The 12,691-nt window shown below is 46.7% G+C and overlaps 1 pseudogene; it reads left to right on the top strand.

Moving 5' to 3' along the window:
- The first annotated feature begins 7,928 nt into the window (after nucleotides 1-7,928).
- On the top strand, nucleotides 7,929-8,280 carry LOC103244056 (10 kDa heat shock protein, mitochondrial pseudogene; annotated as a pseudogene).
- Nucleotides 8,281-12,691: the final 4,411 nt, after the last annotated feature.

Genomic DNA, 12,691 nt, shown 5'->3' with positions numbered 1-12,691 from the left:
TTAATATTTTGAAAAACTGTACTACATGAGAATTCATTTATTTCCAGTTGAATTTTACTTATATGCATAGCACTATTTTCTTCAAAGTACTTTCTCATATATTAAACTGCTATAAGTATATCCTAGGAGTTGAGGTATATTCAGTTGTATATGCAATTTTAAGGAGGTCTAAAATCTGCATTCCCCCTGTCCTGCAAATCAGGAGTTTATATGAGGTTAACCTCAAAAGTATATTTTAATTGCAATTTTGGGGCGATTTTTACTTTCTTAAAACTCTACCCTTAGTGAGTTTTCCTCAACCACCACCGTGTGAGGAAGCACACGGCTGAAGGCCTTCCCATCCGCACTGTGGTGGAGCCATCTTGTTCCCGTTGTCACCCAAGTATCTACTACTGACTCTTGGAAGGAGGAAAAGATGGCCTATTTTGACAACTACAAATCATAAGATTAACTATGTCCTCTAAAACGCTCAACATTCACAATACCAAGACAAATGGCTATGGCTGGCACTGGTGTTGAAGGGCCACATGCCAAGGCAATGCTGATTCTCTTTAACCATCGGCTGCCAATTTCACCAGGGGCTGTGGCTACACAAAGTCAGCGTGTGGAGCACCACCTGGGTGGATTGTGTCCTCCAAGCAAATTAGGTGTTTATCTTTAAAATCCTCACACGGTGGCTCAGGCCAATAATCCCCACACTTTGGGAGGCCAAGGTGGGAAGTTTGCTTGAGCCCAGGAGTTCAAGACCAGCCTGGGCAACATAGTAAGGCCTCACTGCTGCAAAAAAAAATTTAAAAAAATTTTTTTTAATTAAACCTTTTTTTAAAATTAAAAAAAAATTTTAAGCTGGGTGGGTGGCTCGCACCTGTAATCCTAGCAGTTTGGGAGGCCTGGGTGGGTGGATCACCTGAGGTCAGGAGTTTGAGACCAGCCTGACCAACATAGAGAAACCCCGTCTCTACTAAAAATACAAAATTAGCCAGGCGTGGTGGTGGGCACCTGTAATCCTAGCTACTCGGGAGGCTGAGGCAGGAGAATTTCTTGAACCCGGGAGGCAGAGGTTGCAGTGAGCCAAGATCACACCATTGTACTCCAACCTAGGCAACGAGAGCAAAACTTGGTATCCAAAAAAAAGAAAAATAAATAAATAAATAAATAAATAAAATTTTCAAAAGGACTACAGGCATAGTGGCACATACCTGTAGTCCCAGCTACTTGGGAGGCTGAGGTGTGAGGATCGCTTGAGGCCAGGAGTTAGAGGTTACAGTGAGCTATGATTGCAGCACTGTATTCCAGCCGGGGTGACAGAGTGAGACCCTGTCTCAAACTAATAAATAAATAAATAAATAAATAAATAAATAAATAAATAAAATAAAATCCTCACACATGCACCAAACAGGAGGAATGATTGGCCACATTTTGATCTTTTCTGTCAAATCCACATATGCAAATAACAATTGCACCCAGAAGGGGCATCATTGACATAAACAAGTAGAAAGGGCCTCTGTATACAGCCCAGGATGTGAAGGCAAGTGTCATATCAGTACCACCTCTGCTCCGTTCAGACAGCAATGGGCCATCCTGACTTTCTTCACCGGTAATCAAGACTTTACCAGTGTCTATCCTAGAATATTGTGGTTTCTATGTAGAATATTTAAATATTTAAATTGTGTAAGTTTAAACTTCTAACTGGATTTCGCAAACTCTTTTTTTTTTTGGAAGAGAGATGGTGGAAAGAGTGAAAACGGATCTGTGATATTCTACCCAGATCTTGGAGAAACACAAGTTTAGGGTATACGAATCCCGATCAGATTTCTCTAGACCCTCTGCTGGTGTCAGAGACTCTTGAGTCTCCGCTCCCCACACCCGCGCCTTCCATGTCTGCCCTTTTAAAATCCTTTCAAGGAACATTGACCTGGCTCAGACAAAATTGGCCTTTACAAGGGCGACCACGGGTAATGCAGACGGCATTCTTCAGAGAGGGCCGCCGGAGCTGCCCAGGTGATGGGGGCAACTGGGGTTGTCACCCAGGGACTAGGACCAAACGCTTGAAACCTGCCGTGTGCCCGTCCTGGGACCACTTGAGGACCGGCCTCCCAGGCGGCAGAGAGGCTGCGTTCCACCAGGTGGTGCTGCCTTCTGTGGCCAACCGTGGCCCCCAAAGCACAACTTGTTTCTGTTTTGTTTTGTTTTTTTTTTCCCTGAAGCAAAGGAATTCATTTTATTCTTGAATTGTTCTACACACACACACACACATGTCATCTCTTTTTTTGTCCTCAAAAACTGTAAGTTTATTATTATTTTAAAAATGTGTTATTTCTATAGGTAATTGGGGAACAGGTGGTGTTTATTTACATGAGTAAGTTATGTAATGTGATTGTTTGTAGTGTTTTATCCCTCACCCCCTTCCCATCCTTTTCCTCTGACTTCCCAAAGTCCACTGTGTCATTCTTATGCCTTTGTATCCATATAGTTTAGCTCCAGCTTATAAGTGAGAACATGCAATGTTTAGTTTTCCATTCCTGAGTTACTTCACTTAGAATAATAGTCTCCAGTCTCATCCAGGTCTCTGGTGAATACCGTTAATTTGTTCCCTTCTATGGCTGTGTAGTATTCCATCAGATAGATAGATAGATAGATAGATAGATAGATAGATAGATAGATAGATATAGATACAGATATATATCATAGTTTCTTTATCCACTCGTTGATTGATGGGCATTTGGATTGGTTCCACATGAATGCTTATCTTACCATGCTAAATGCTAACATAAGGCTGGCTGCAGTGGCTCACACCTGTAATTCCAGCACTTTGGGAGGCCGAGGTGGGAGGATCATCTGAGATCAGGAGTTTGAGACCAGCCTGGCCAACGTGGTGAAACCCCGTCTCTACTAAAAATACAAAAATCAGCTGAGTGTGGTGCTGGACGCTTGTAATCCCAGCTACTCGGGAGCTGAGGCAGGAGAATCACTTGAACCCGGTAGGCGGAGGCTGCAGTGAGCCGAGATAGCTTTATTGCACTCCAGCCTGGGCAACAAGAGCAAAATTCCATCTCAAAAATAAATAAATAAAAAATAAATAAATGCTAACATAAGCATTTTGCAAAATATATGATAACTAACACTACAATATTTGTTCCCTTTCCTGTTTCTATTTTTAGTTAAACTAACAAAGTTTTGGTTCTCTTAGATTTCTGGGGGGCTATGTTGAACATTAGTTTTTCAATTGTGGTAAAATATATGTATAATAAAATGTGCTTTTTAACATTTCTAAGCTTGCAATTAATTACATCCACGATGTTGAGCAACCATTACCACTATCCATTTCCAAAACTTTTTCATCACTTCAAAGGGCAAATTTAAGTCCTGTAAATAGACTTAGGCTTAATTAAGCAGATAAAAGAAGAAGCGAGCTGTAATGGGTGATCAAGGTGTTACGTTTATAAGGAACATGAAACTTGGGGTTTTTTAACTAAGTGATTAAGCCCACAGTTCAAAGCAAAACCCAGAATTAAAGCTCAAGTTCACATTGAGGGCAACATTAGCTAATTCACTTGGACCCACCGGTTCTGAATTTGCCCCATTTCTTCTGAATACTTCTCTCGGTCATATCGTTTGAAGGGCCTTCAGTTTTCCCCTTGTATTTAATTCCGGCGGGTCTTACCTGCCCAGTGCTTTCTGTTTTGTTTTGTTGTGAGGTTATTTTTTTTCACAGAGAATATGCTGCATTGAACACAGAACAACAAGACTCACTACGATGCTGCAGCCACAATAGCGTGTGATTTCAAGTCTTAAAAACCAGAATCACTTTTTTTCTCTGGACTGGAAGCATATTTATTTTGGCCGGTAAACGAGGACTTGTCCCCTGCCTGGGGTGGGGGTGCGGGGGAGAAGCTCTGTTCCGCTGGCTGTGGCAGCAGGCCGGCAGGCAGGCAGGCAGGTTCCAGTTTCAAGTTTGGCGCAGTTCCTCCAAGCTAGCCCTGCATTTGCAAGTCCCCTGACACCCCGCTGTCACCTGTGGAAAACAGAGAACCTGGGGGGAGTTGCTGAAGGCAGCTCCTGAGACTTCCCACTCCCCACCCGCCCTCACAGCAGCAGCGGAGCCCGGGGCTGACGGAGTGGGTTTCTCTGGGAAGGACTCTGCCCTTGGATAGATCTGTATCTATGGTAACAGTAAGATGTTTGTGTGAATAACTGCAAAAAAAAAAAAAAAAAAAAAAAGTCTTTCAAATCTCTTCTTCTAAACTGTCAAGGCATGTTATTTCCAGCTTCAAATATTATTTTTAATAAATAAATACGTATTTTTCCCAGGTAAACACTCAGGCAACTCTCTTTAGGACTTACATGTTCCCAGGGTGCATAATGGGAGGTGTTTCAGTTACACACGAGGGAAACATGCTGTGAGTCAGAGGAAAGAGTAAATGATGTAAGAAAAGTGTCGTGTGTGTGCCTGCGGTGGGGGGGGCGATGTGCCTGCGTGGGGGGCTCCCTGGAGTGATGGGCGTCAGCATTCTCATGACTGCAGCCTGGGAGTCTGATTATTCCAAAGGACCTGGCGCTCAACGCCAGCATGACTGAAGCCTCGAAGGCAAGCAGGCACCCTCCGCGGGTGTGGTCTGCTGCCCAGAGGGCCAGGAATGGCATCCTTGCATTCCGATCATGCTGGTTCCCCAGACAAGGGCAAGGGTTCAAATTGGAATTCCTCCATCTGGGAAGAGAGTACTTTTGCGATCAGTGTATTCGGACTGGAGTAGACACTCACCGGCCTTCAGTCTGGCTGAAGTGGGGGCACTGGAAGGCAGAGGGGGACTGTGTGGTTGGTTCACTTTCTGGGGTGCCACTGAGTCCCCTCCACCCTGCAGACGCCTGCACACGGCTCTTTGAGTTGGACGTCACGGGAGGGAATCCTTTCTCCAGCGAGGCAGGTTCTCAAGACAAGCATATTCTTTCACACTTACACACAGGTCCAATGGAGAAAGGGGGTGGGGCCTCAGGTTAAAATGTGCCACTGAGTTACACAGAGAGGCAGAGAGTGCCACTGAGCCCTGCCCAAAAGCTCATGACTGAGTGAACATAGATGATGGTGATGTCTCCTTCCCCTGAAGCCCCACAGAACACATGTCCATTCCAGAGCACAGAGGAGGCAGGGTGGCCAGGGTGCGATGGGGCGGGAGAAGGTGTTGCCTGCAGTGGACTGAGGAAAGGTGGAAGGAGATGGGTCAGGTGGCATTGAAGGGGAATTGTGAGAGAGCCGGGCAACGTGACAATGGTATTTACCTGGCCAGGGCACGGGGAGGCCTTTCTCTATTCTGCTGATACTCGTCCGCTCCTTGGACCCATATTCCCTCTTTCCAGCTGCCTTAGTCTATTTTCAATTGCTTGTAACAAAATGCCTGGAACCGGATAATTTATAAGAAAGGGAATTTATTTCTTCCAGTTATGGAGGCCTCTGAGAAGTCCAAGCTGGAGGTGTGGCAACTGGTGAGAGCCGTCTTGCTACTGGGGACTCACTACGGAACCCCAAGGCAATGCTGGGCTCCACATGGACAGGGGGGTGAGCATGTTAACATAACAATGTGCTAGCTCAAGCCTCTTCCTCCTCTTCTAAAGCCACCTGTTCCCCTCCCATGATAACCCATTAATCCATGAACCCATTAGTCCATGAGTGGATTCATCCATTCGTGAGGGTGGAGCCCTCTTAAAGGCCCCACCTCTCAGTGCTGCCACTTTGGGGATTAAGTTTCAACGTGAGTTTTAGAGGAGACATTGAAGCAGAAACGCCTCTCTCCCTGCCTTGCTCCTACCAAACTTGTAAAACATTGCAATCAACTCTGAGAAAAGGAATGGAGGCAGGGGACACTAAGATGGGCACACACAAACAGACTGGGTATTGGAGCCCACGGCAGAATCATTAACATCCATCCAGTGCCCGCTGACTGCCGGGACTTGCGCTAGGTGCAGCTGTGAAACAGCTCTTCAGGTGGGCAGACTTGTCCCTGTCTGCCGGTGCAGAAGCTAAGACTGAAGGAGGTCATTTAGTAACACCGCCCGGACAGAAATCCAAATCTGTCCACTAGGCTTTGAGCCTGGAGTTTCTTTCTTCTTCTTTTTTTTTTTTTTTTTGAGACAGAGTCTTGCTCTGTCTCCCAGACTGGAGTACAGTGGCCCCATCTTGGTTCACTGCAACTTCTGCCTCCTGGATTCAAGAAATTCTCCTGCCTCAGCCTCCTGAGTGGCTGGGACTACAGGCACCCACCACCATGATCGTCTAATTTTTTTTTTTATTATTTCTTTTTTTGTATTTTACTAGAGACGGGGTTTCACCATGTTGCCCAGGCTGGTCTCGAACTCCTGAGCTCAGGCAGTCCACCCTCCTTGGCCTCCCAAAGTGCTAGGATTACAGGCGTGAGCCACCGCACCCGGCTGAGCCTGGAGTTTCTAAATGAGATGTTTGTCACAGTGGAGGGAGGTAGAGCACAAGGGTTAGGACTCGAGCCTGGGCCAGATGGTCTCGTGCAAGCCCTGCCTCTCCCGTACTAGCAAAGTTGTGAGGACAGCGCCTGCACCCAACACTTGTAACTGTTATTACAGAAAGCGTGGAGCCAAACAGATGGCAGAGGCCAAAGGAAGAGCGTGCTAAACCCGAGGTAGATCTGAGTTTGCATCTTGGTGATTGTTTAGCTGGGCCAGGGTAAGTGCCTCACTGTTCCTCATCTGTAAATGAACACTGGTGCTGAGGTTGGGGTGAGTGCCTCGCCGGGCCTCAGTTTCTCATCTGTAAAACGGACTCCTGTGCTTGGCTCGTGGCAGGGGCTGGCGAGCAAGGGATGGGTCCTCAGGAGGCTGGGCGGTCAAGAGGCTGCGACCGCACCACCTGATGCTAGAGAACGAGAACGGCAGTGCGAGCCCAACCGACAGGAAGGACAGGGGACACTGCAACAGGGGAGATGACACGGAAGAAATCAGGGGGAGCCAAAAGTGGCCATGCCGAGGAGGAGGTCGGAGGGGGCTGGCAGAGAAAAGCCCAGGGCTGTACCGTCGCATCCCTCTGCTGCGGGCCCTTCAGGTACATTCAAATACCGGACATGAGGCCCGCAGACAAGGCTTTGAAAGGATATTGTTCTCCCATAAACAGAAGTGAAGGTGCTGGAAGAGGGCATGAGCAGGAAAATTATGGCTGGGCGGTGGACATCTATGGAGAAGACAGACGTGGGTGTCACTGTTGAGCAAAGGAGAGCCCTGCACACCTGCCCAGGGAGAAAGCACCGTGCCTTGGGCTGCTTCTGGCTGCAGAGCCAGCCTGGCAGATCTTGTAGTCCCTCCCATCCAGACTCAGTAGCAATTTTGACACCTCCATTTTTTTTTTCTTTTTCTTTTTCTTTTTCTTTTTTTTTTTTTTTTTTTTTTTTTTTTGAGGCGGAGTCTCACTCTGTCGCCCAGGCTGGGGTGAGTGGCGCGATCTCTGCTCACTGCAAGCTCCGCCTCCCGGGTTCACGCCATTCTCCTGCCTCAGCCTCCCGGGTAGCTGGGACTACAGGCGCCGCCACCACGCCTGGCTAATTTTTTTTGTACTTTTAGTAGAGATGGAGTTTCACCATGTTAGGCAGGATGGTCTCGATCTCCTGACCTTGTGATACGCCCGCCTCGGCCTCCCAAAGTGCTGGGATTACAGGCGTGAGCCACCGCACCCAGCCCAAAGCCTCCATTTTTATAGGCGTCTGAACTCCCTGTTTTCTTTGCTTCCTTTTGCTTTAGAGAAAAATGTAAGGAATTTGAAGACAGCCATCGTCCCTTACCCACCTACACATTCATATACATAGATGCAGAGACAGGCTACGTACCTTTAGATTATAGGAAAAAGTACCTTCTGGGGTCTCCCCTCGCAGCACTACACGAGAGCAGAGTACGAGTCTGAGGTGGAGGGAGTCATGGCAGGATGAGCGTTTAGAAAATTTCTTCCACTCTTTGACCAAGTATTGGTTGAAAGGAGTGCAGCTGAAACTGTAACCAAAGGAGGCATTATGTTTCCAGAAAAATCTCAAGGAAAAGTATTGCAAGAAACAGTAGTCGCTGTTGGATCGGGTTCTAAAGGAAAGGGTGGAGAGATTCAACCAGTTAGCGTGAAAGTTGGAGATAAAGTTCTTCTCCCAGAATACGGAGGCACCAAAGTAGTTCTAGATGACAAGGATTCTTTCCTATTTAGAGATGGTGACATTCTTGGAGAGTACGTAGACTGAAATAAGTCACTATTGAAATGGCATCAACATGAAGCTGCCCATTCCACTGAAGTTCTGAAATCGTTCATCATGTCAATAATTTGCATATTTCTCTTTTATAATAAACTAATGAAAACTAATGACAAAAAATAAAAGGAAAAAGTACCTTCTAAATTTGCAGCAAGAGGCAGGAGCAATCTTAAAAAGGGGGTTTGAGAAGCCAGCAGCCCACCCTTAGGTGGTCTCGGGATCCCCTCCTGCCACGGTAGAAGCCTGAATTTTCAGATTTTCTCCAAGTGTAAAGATAAAAAAGTAAATGAACCAAAACAGTTCAAAATTAAGTTGATATTATTTAAACACTTCATTATATACTCCAGTTTCTCTTCTGATTGCATAAAAACCAAAGGGAAACTCTCTGCCTTCTAGAAATGAGTTTGTCCAAAGGAATTTCTAGCCTTGAATTTGTACCAAAAAAAAAAAAACAAACCCTAAAAACATATGAGTGATCAGTTGGCCCTGTTGGGGTCTTTCTGGTTGGAAGATGAATAAGGAAAGGCACATCTGACATTTCATTTCACTGACATTTTATTTTGTTCTCAGTCTTTTTTCCTCTGTTTCCTCAAGTACATTTTCTGCTATGATGCTGCAAACGGGCACCAGCGTGAGTCAGACCCATTTAAGACTGTTGAGCCTCACAGGTTTAGCGATTTAATTACGTGTTTTGTGGGATTCGCAAGCAGCGTGCAATCTCCCCGCATGTGTCAGGTCCACACATGGCAGTGTCCCTTGTCTCTCTCTGGGTTTGTTTGGTGGTACATCAGGCCAGTCTCTGGAAGCCTGGAATTAAGGATGCAAGCATGTTCATGCGCGTGGTGTAGGATGGATGGGGAAGGCAATCACAGGAGACCTTCCGCTCCCTCCTCCACCTGGGGCTGGGCCCTGAAAACGTGAGTGGGATACGGTGAGGGTTTGTTGTGTGTGTGTGTTTTGTGAACATGTTGATGAAGGGTGCTGGCCAATCATACAGAAAGAAACATCTGGCAGGCACTTGGAAATGTGGAATGGGTGTTCAGGGCAAAGGGCCATCCAGTTCACCAAGTCAACAGATGCTGATCTTCACAGCAGTCTCTGCAACAAGATGCTGTTCCAGATGCCAGAGAGACTGCAGGAAGCAAACAAGTGCTCGGGGCTCAGTTTCTAGAGGGGGAGGGATCCCTGCAGAGGGACCAAGGCACCTGTCAGCCATGAGGTGCTAAGAGGTAGGAGGAAGCGCATGAAGAGGGGCAGGGAGTCAGGAAAGGTGGAAGGGAGACGGGAAGAGCACTGGAACAGGGGGCGGGCCCGAGGCTGCTGGGGCGAGAGGCCTTAGAGCAAGGGCACCTGTGCTGCTGCGGTCCCAAGAGCGGTGGTGACTGGTGCACAGTGTCATGATGATACTAAGAACCGCTGCATTGTAAACTTTAAAGTGGTGAATGTTATGGTATGTGAATTGTATCTCAACACAAAAAAGTGATTCATCACAAAATGGTTGAAAGCAGTTTAAAAATATTGAGTGATGTAAATTTAAAAATTAAAACCTCTTGATTCCTTCACCAACTACACCTTCCTACTTTCCAAAGGGAAACCATGTTACCACTGTGCAGAAACCTTCTAGGACCCAAGTATATCTGTGAGTATCTTTTTTTCTTTTTGGCAAAAACAGGATCAAACTTTAAGTGGTGTTTTGCAGCTCGCTTTGTTTATGGGGCGATAAACATTTCTATGTCAATTCAAGTGCCTTTGTTAAAGAAGTGCCTAGTATCCCATTGTCTGGCAGTCCTATCACTCACTTCAGCAGTCCTTTATCAATGGACACTTAAATGTTTCCAAAATTTTGCCATTAGACTCTGGACTGAATATGCTTGTGCTGGCATCTCTGTAAACTGATGCAAGCATCTGTGTTGCATGAATTCCTGGAAGTAAAACTGATGGGCCAAAGGACATGTGTGTTTTAGATCTTGATAAATATTGCCAAATGGCTTTCCAAAAACTGTTCCTAATGGACAGGGTCCCAGCAGTCAAGCAGGCACCGCTTCTTCCTACCCTGCGGGCTAAAGTCTTCCTCCTGTGAAGAAGTCTCCAAGACCACTTAATTGGGGGTGATGGAGAAGGCAGGGCGTGGGGAGGTGAGCCTCAGCCCATCATGGCTTGAGCTAGGATGGCTGTATTTTCATTTGGATATAAACTGTGATTCTGATAACAAGGTTTTTGATCAAAGAATCCTGCTTTAAAAAAAAAAAAAAAAACAGTAAGAAAAATAGGCCTGGCGCAGTGGCTCAATCCTGTAATCCCAGCACTTTGGGAGGCCGAGGAGGGTGGATCATCTGAGGTCAGGAGTTCAAGACCAACCTGGCCAACATGGTGAAACCCCATCTCTACTAAAAATACAAAAATTAGCCCGGCGTGGTGGTGCACACCTGTAATCCTAGCTACACAGGAGGCTGAGGCAGAAGAATCACTTGAACCTGGGAGGTGGAACTTGCAGTGAGCTGAGATCGTGCCACTGCACTATAGCCTGGGCGACAGAGCGAGACTCCATCTAAAAAAGAAAAAAAAAATTTAAAGTTTAAATGAAGAAAAGAGGAAGAAGAAAGAAGAAAGAAGAAAGAAGAAGGAAGAAGGAAGAAGAAGAAGAAGAAGAAGAAGAAGAAGAAGAAGAAGAAGAAGAAGAAGAAGAAGAAGAAGAGAAGAAGAAGAAGAAAGGAGGAAGAAGAGGAAGAAGAAGAAGGAGGAGGAGGAGGAAGAAGAAGAAGAAGAAGAAGAAGACGAAGAAGAAGAAGAAAGGAGGAAGAAGAGGAAGAAGAGGAGGAAGAGGAGGAGGAATAAGAAGAAGAAGGAGGAGGAGGAGGAGGAGGAGAAGGAGGAGGAGGAGAAAGAAGAAGAAAGAAGAAGAAGTAGTTTGGAAACCATTAACAGGTTCTTCTAAAGCCATGTTCCCTCTCCCTTCCAGAGTCCCATTTAACCCTGCTGTGGCCTCCAAATAGCACCCAATGAGCTTCACACCAGCGTTCACGCCTGTGTAGCCCCATTTCACACCTAACAGAGAGGACCTGTGTTCCCACAGGTAATGCAGAATAATGGTATTAAGGACATTGCAGCTTCCGCCTGGGGTCGTCTGATCTCCCATTCTGGAGTAAGATAGCACTGTGTCCTGAGGGCAGAGGGGCAGCCCTTTGAGGACCCCAGGTGAGGTGGAGCCAGCCTGGAAGTCACCCTCAGGCCCTCAGCCTGACCCACCCCATGCCTGTGGTCTCCTGGGAGACCCTGAGCCAGCACCACCCCCCTGAGGTGCTCCTGAATCCCAGCCCACAGAAACTGTGTGAGATAACTTGTGTTGATTGTTGTCTAAGCTGTAAAGGTTGGGTGAGCGTTATGCAACAATGGATAACAGTAGACCTGGACTTGTGTGGTTTGGGGTCCTAGATGCTAAAAATCTGGTTTTATTCTTGGATTTAAACCCACCTCTGCCTCTTCCCCGTCGGAAGTACTTGGCATTTCCTCCTGGGTTAGGACATCCAGCCCCAGGCATCTCCTCTCATGACCTCTACCAAAGTGGTGACAGTTCAGAGGAAGGTCCTTGGTATGGACAGGAGTTGTGAGGGTGGACAGAGTGACTCGGTGATTGAATACTAAACCCAAATTTAAAATAAACGTGGGTCATTTGGTCCTTTAATCTTTGAAAAAGCAATTATGTATAACGGCAGAAGGTTTCAGCTGGATGTCAGATTATACGGATCTGAGAGTCAGTAGGAGGCAAGAAGAGTGGGAACTATTCCTTTCAATGTGATGGTGGGAAGCGAAAACAGAGGGCTCTTTTCTATTGTTTCTTGGTTGGGTTGTCTATTAAGACATGGAGAGGTGAGCTTGTGTTGTGGGACTAAAAAAAGGGATTCGTAGGAGGAGATTAAAAATGCAATTGAGAGAGGGTCATGGGTGGAGAGGGGTGCAGAAAGACCGGGGTGAACTTGACTCCTGTGGTTTCCCTGAACTCTGCCTCATTCTGGAGAGAACTGGGGATAACTGGCGTCTCAGTGGGACTGTGGAGTCCACAGGTGCGGAACGAGGTGCTTGTCCAGCTGAGGTGGGTCTTCCTGGAGTTGGAAGCATGGATGTGCAGGAACCCCGGGAACCCCTGTCACGAAGGCTGGCAATGCCACCTGAGAGCCAACTCGAGAAGTGGCCATCAGAAACCTGTGATGATGAGCCCATGGCTCTCCTTTTGCCCGGTGCACCCCAAGTGTGGGGACTGTACTAGGCACACACACAATGGGCATTTAATGCACATTGAATAAATGACGTTTGAATGCGGTCACTCAGAGTTGGTGATTACCGAAGTCAGAATGGAGGGAGGTCAAGGGGCCGTGGCGTGAGGGAGGAAGGAAGAACCTCGTGGCAATGGCTGAACTGGGAATCCAGAGGTAAACTGATCCAGCATG

The sequence above is a fragment of the Chlorocebus sabaeus genome, chromosome 18, assembly GCF_047675955.1.
Source record: "Chlorocebus sabaeus isolate Y175 chromosome 18, mChlSab1.0.hap1, whole genome shotgun sequence".
NCBI classification, from domain to species: Eukaryota; Metazoa; Chordata; class Mammalia; order Primates; family Cercopithecidae; genus Chlorocebus; species Chlorocebus sabaeus.
This window is presented reverse-complemented; position numbering and strand designations above follow the sequence as displayed.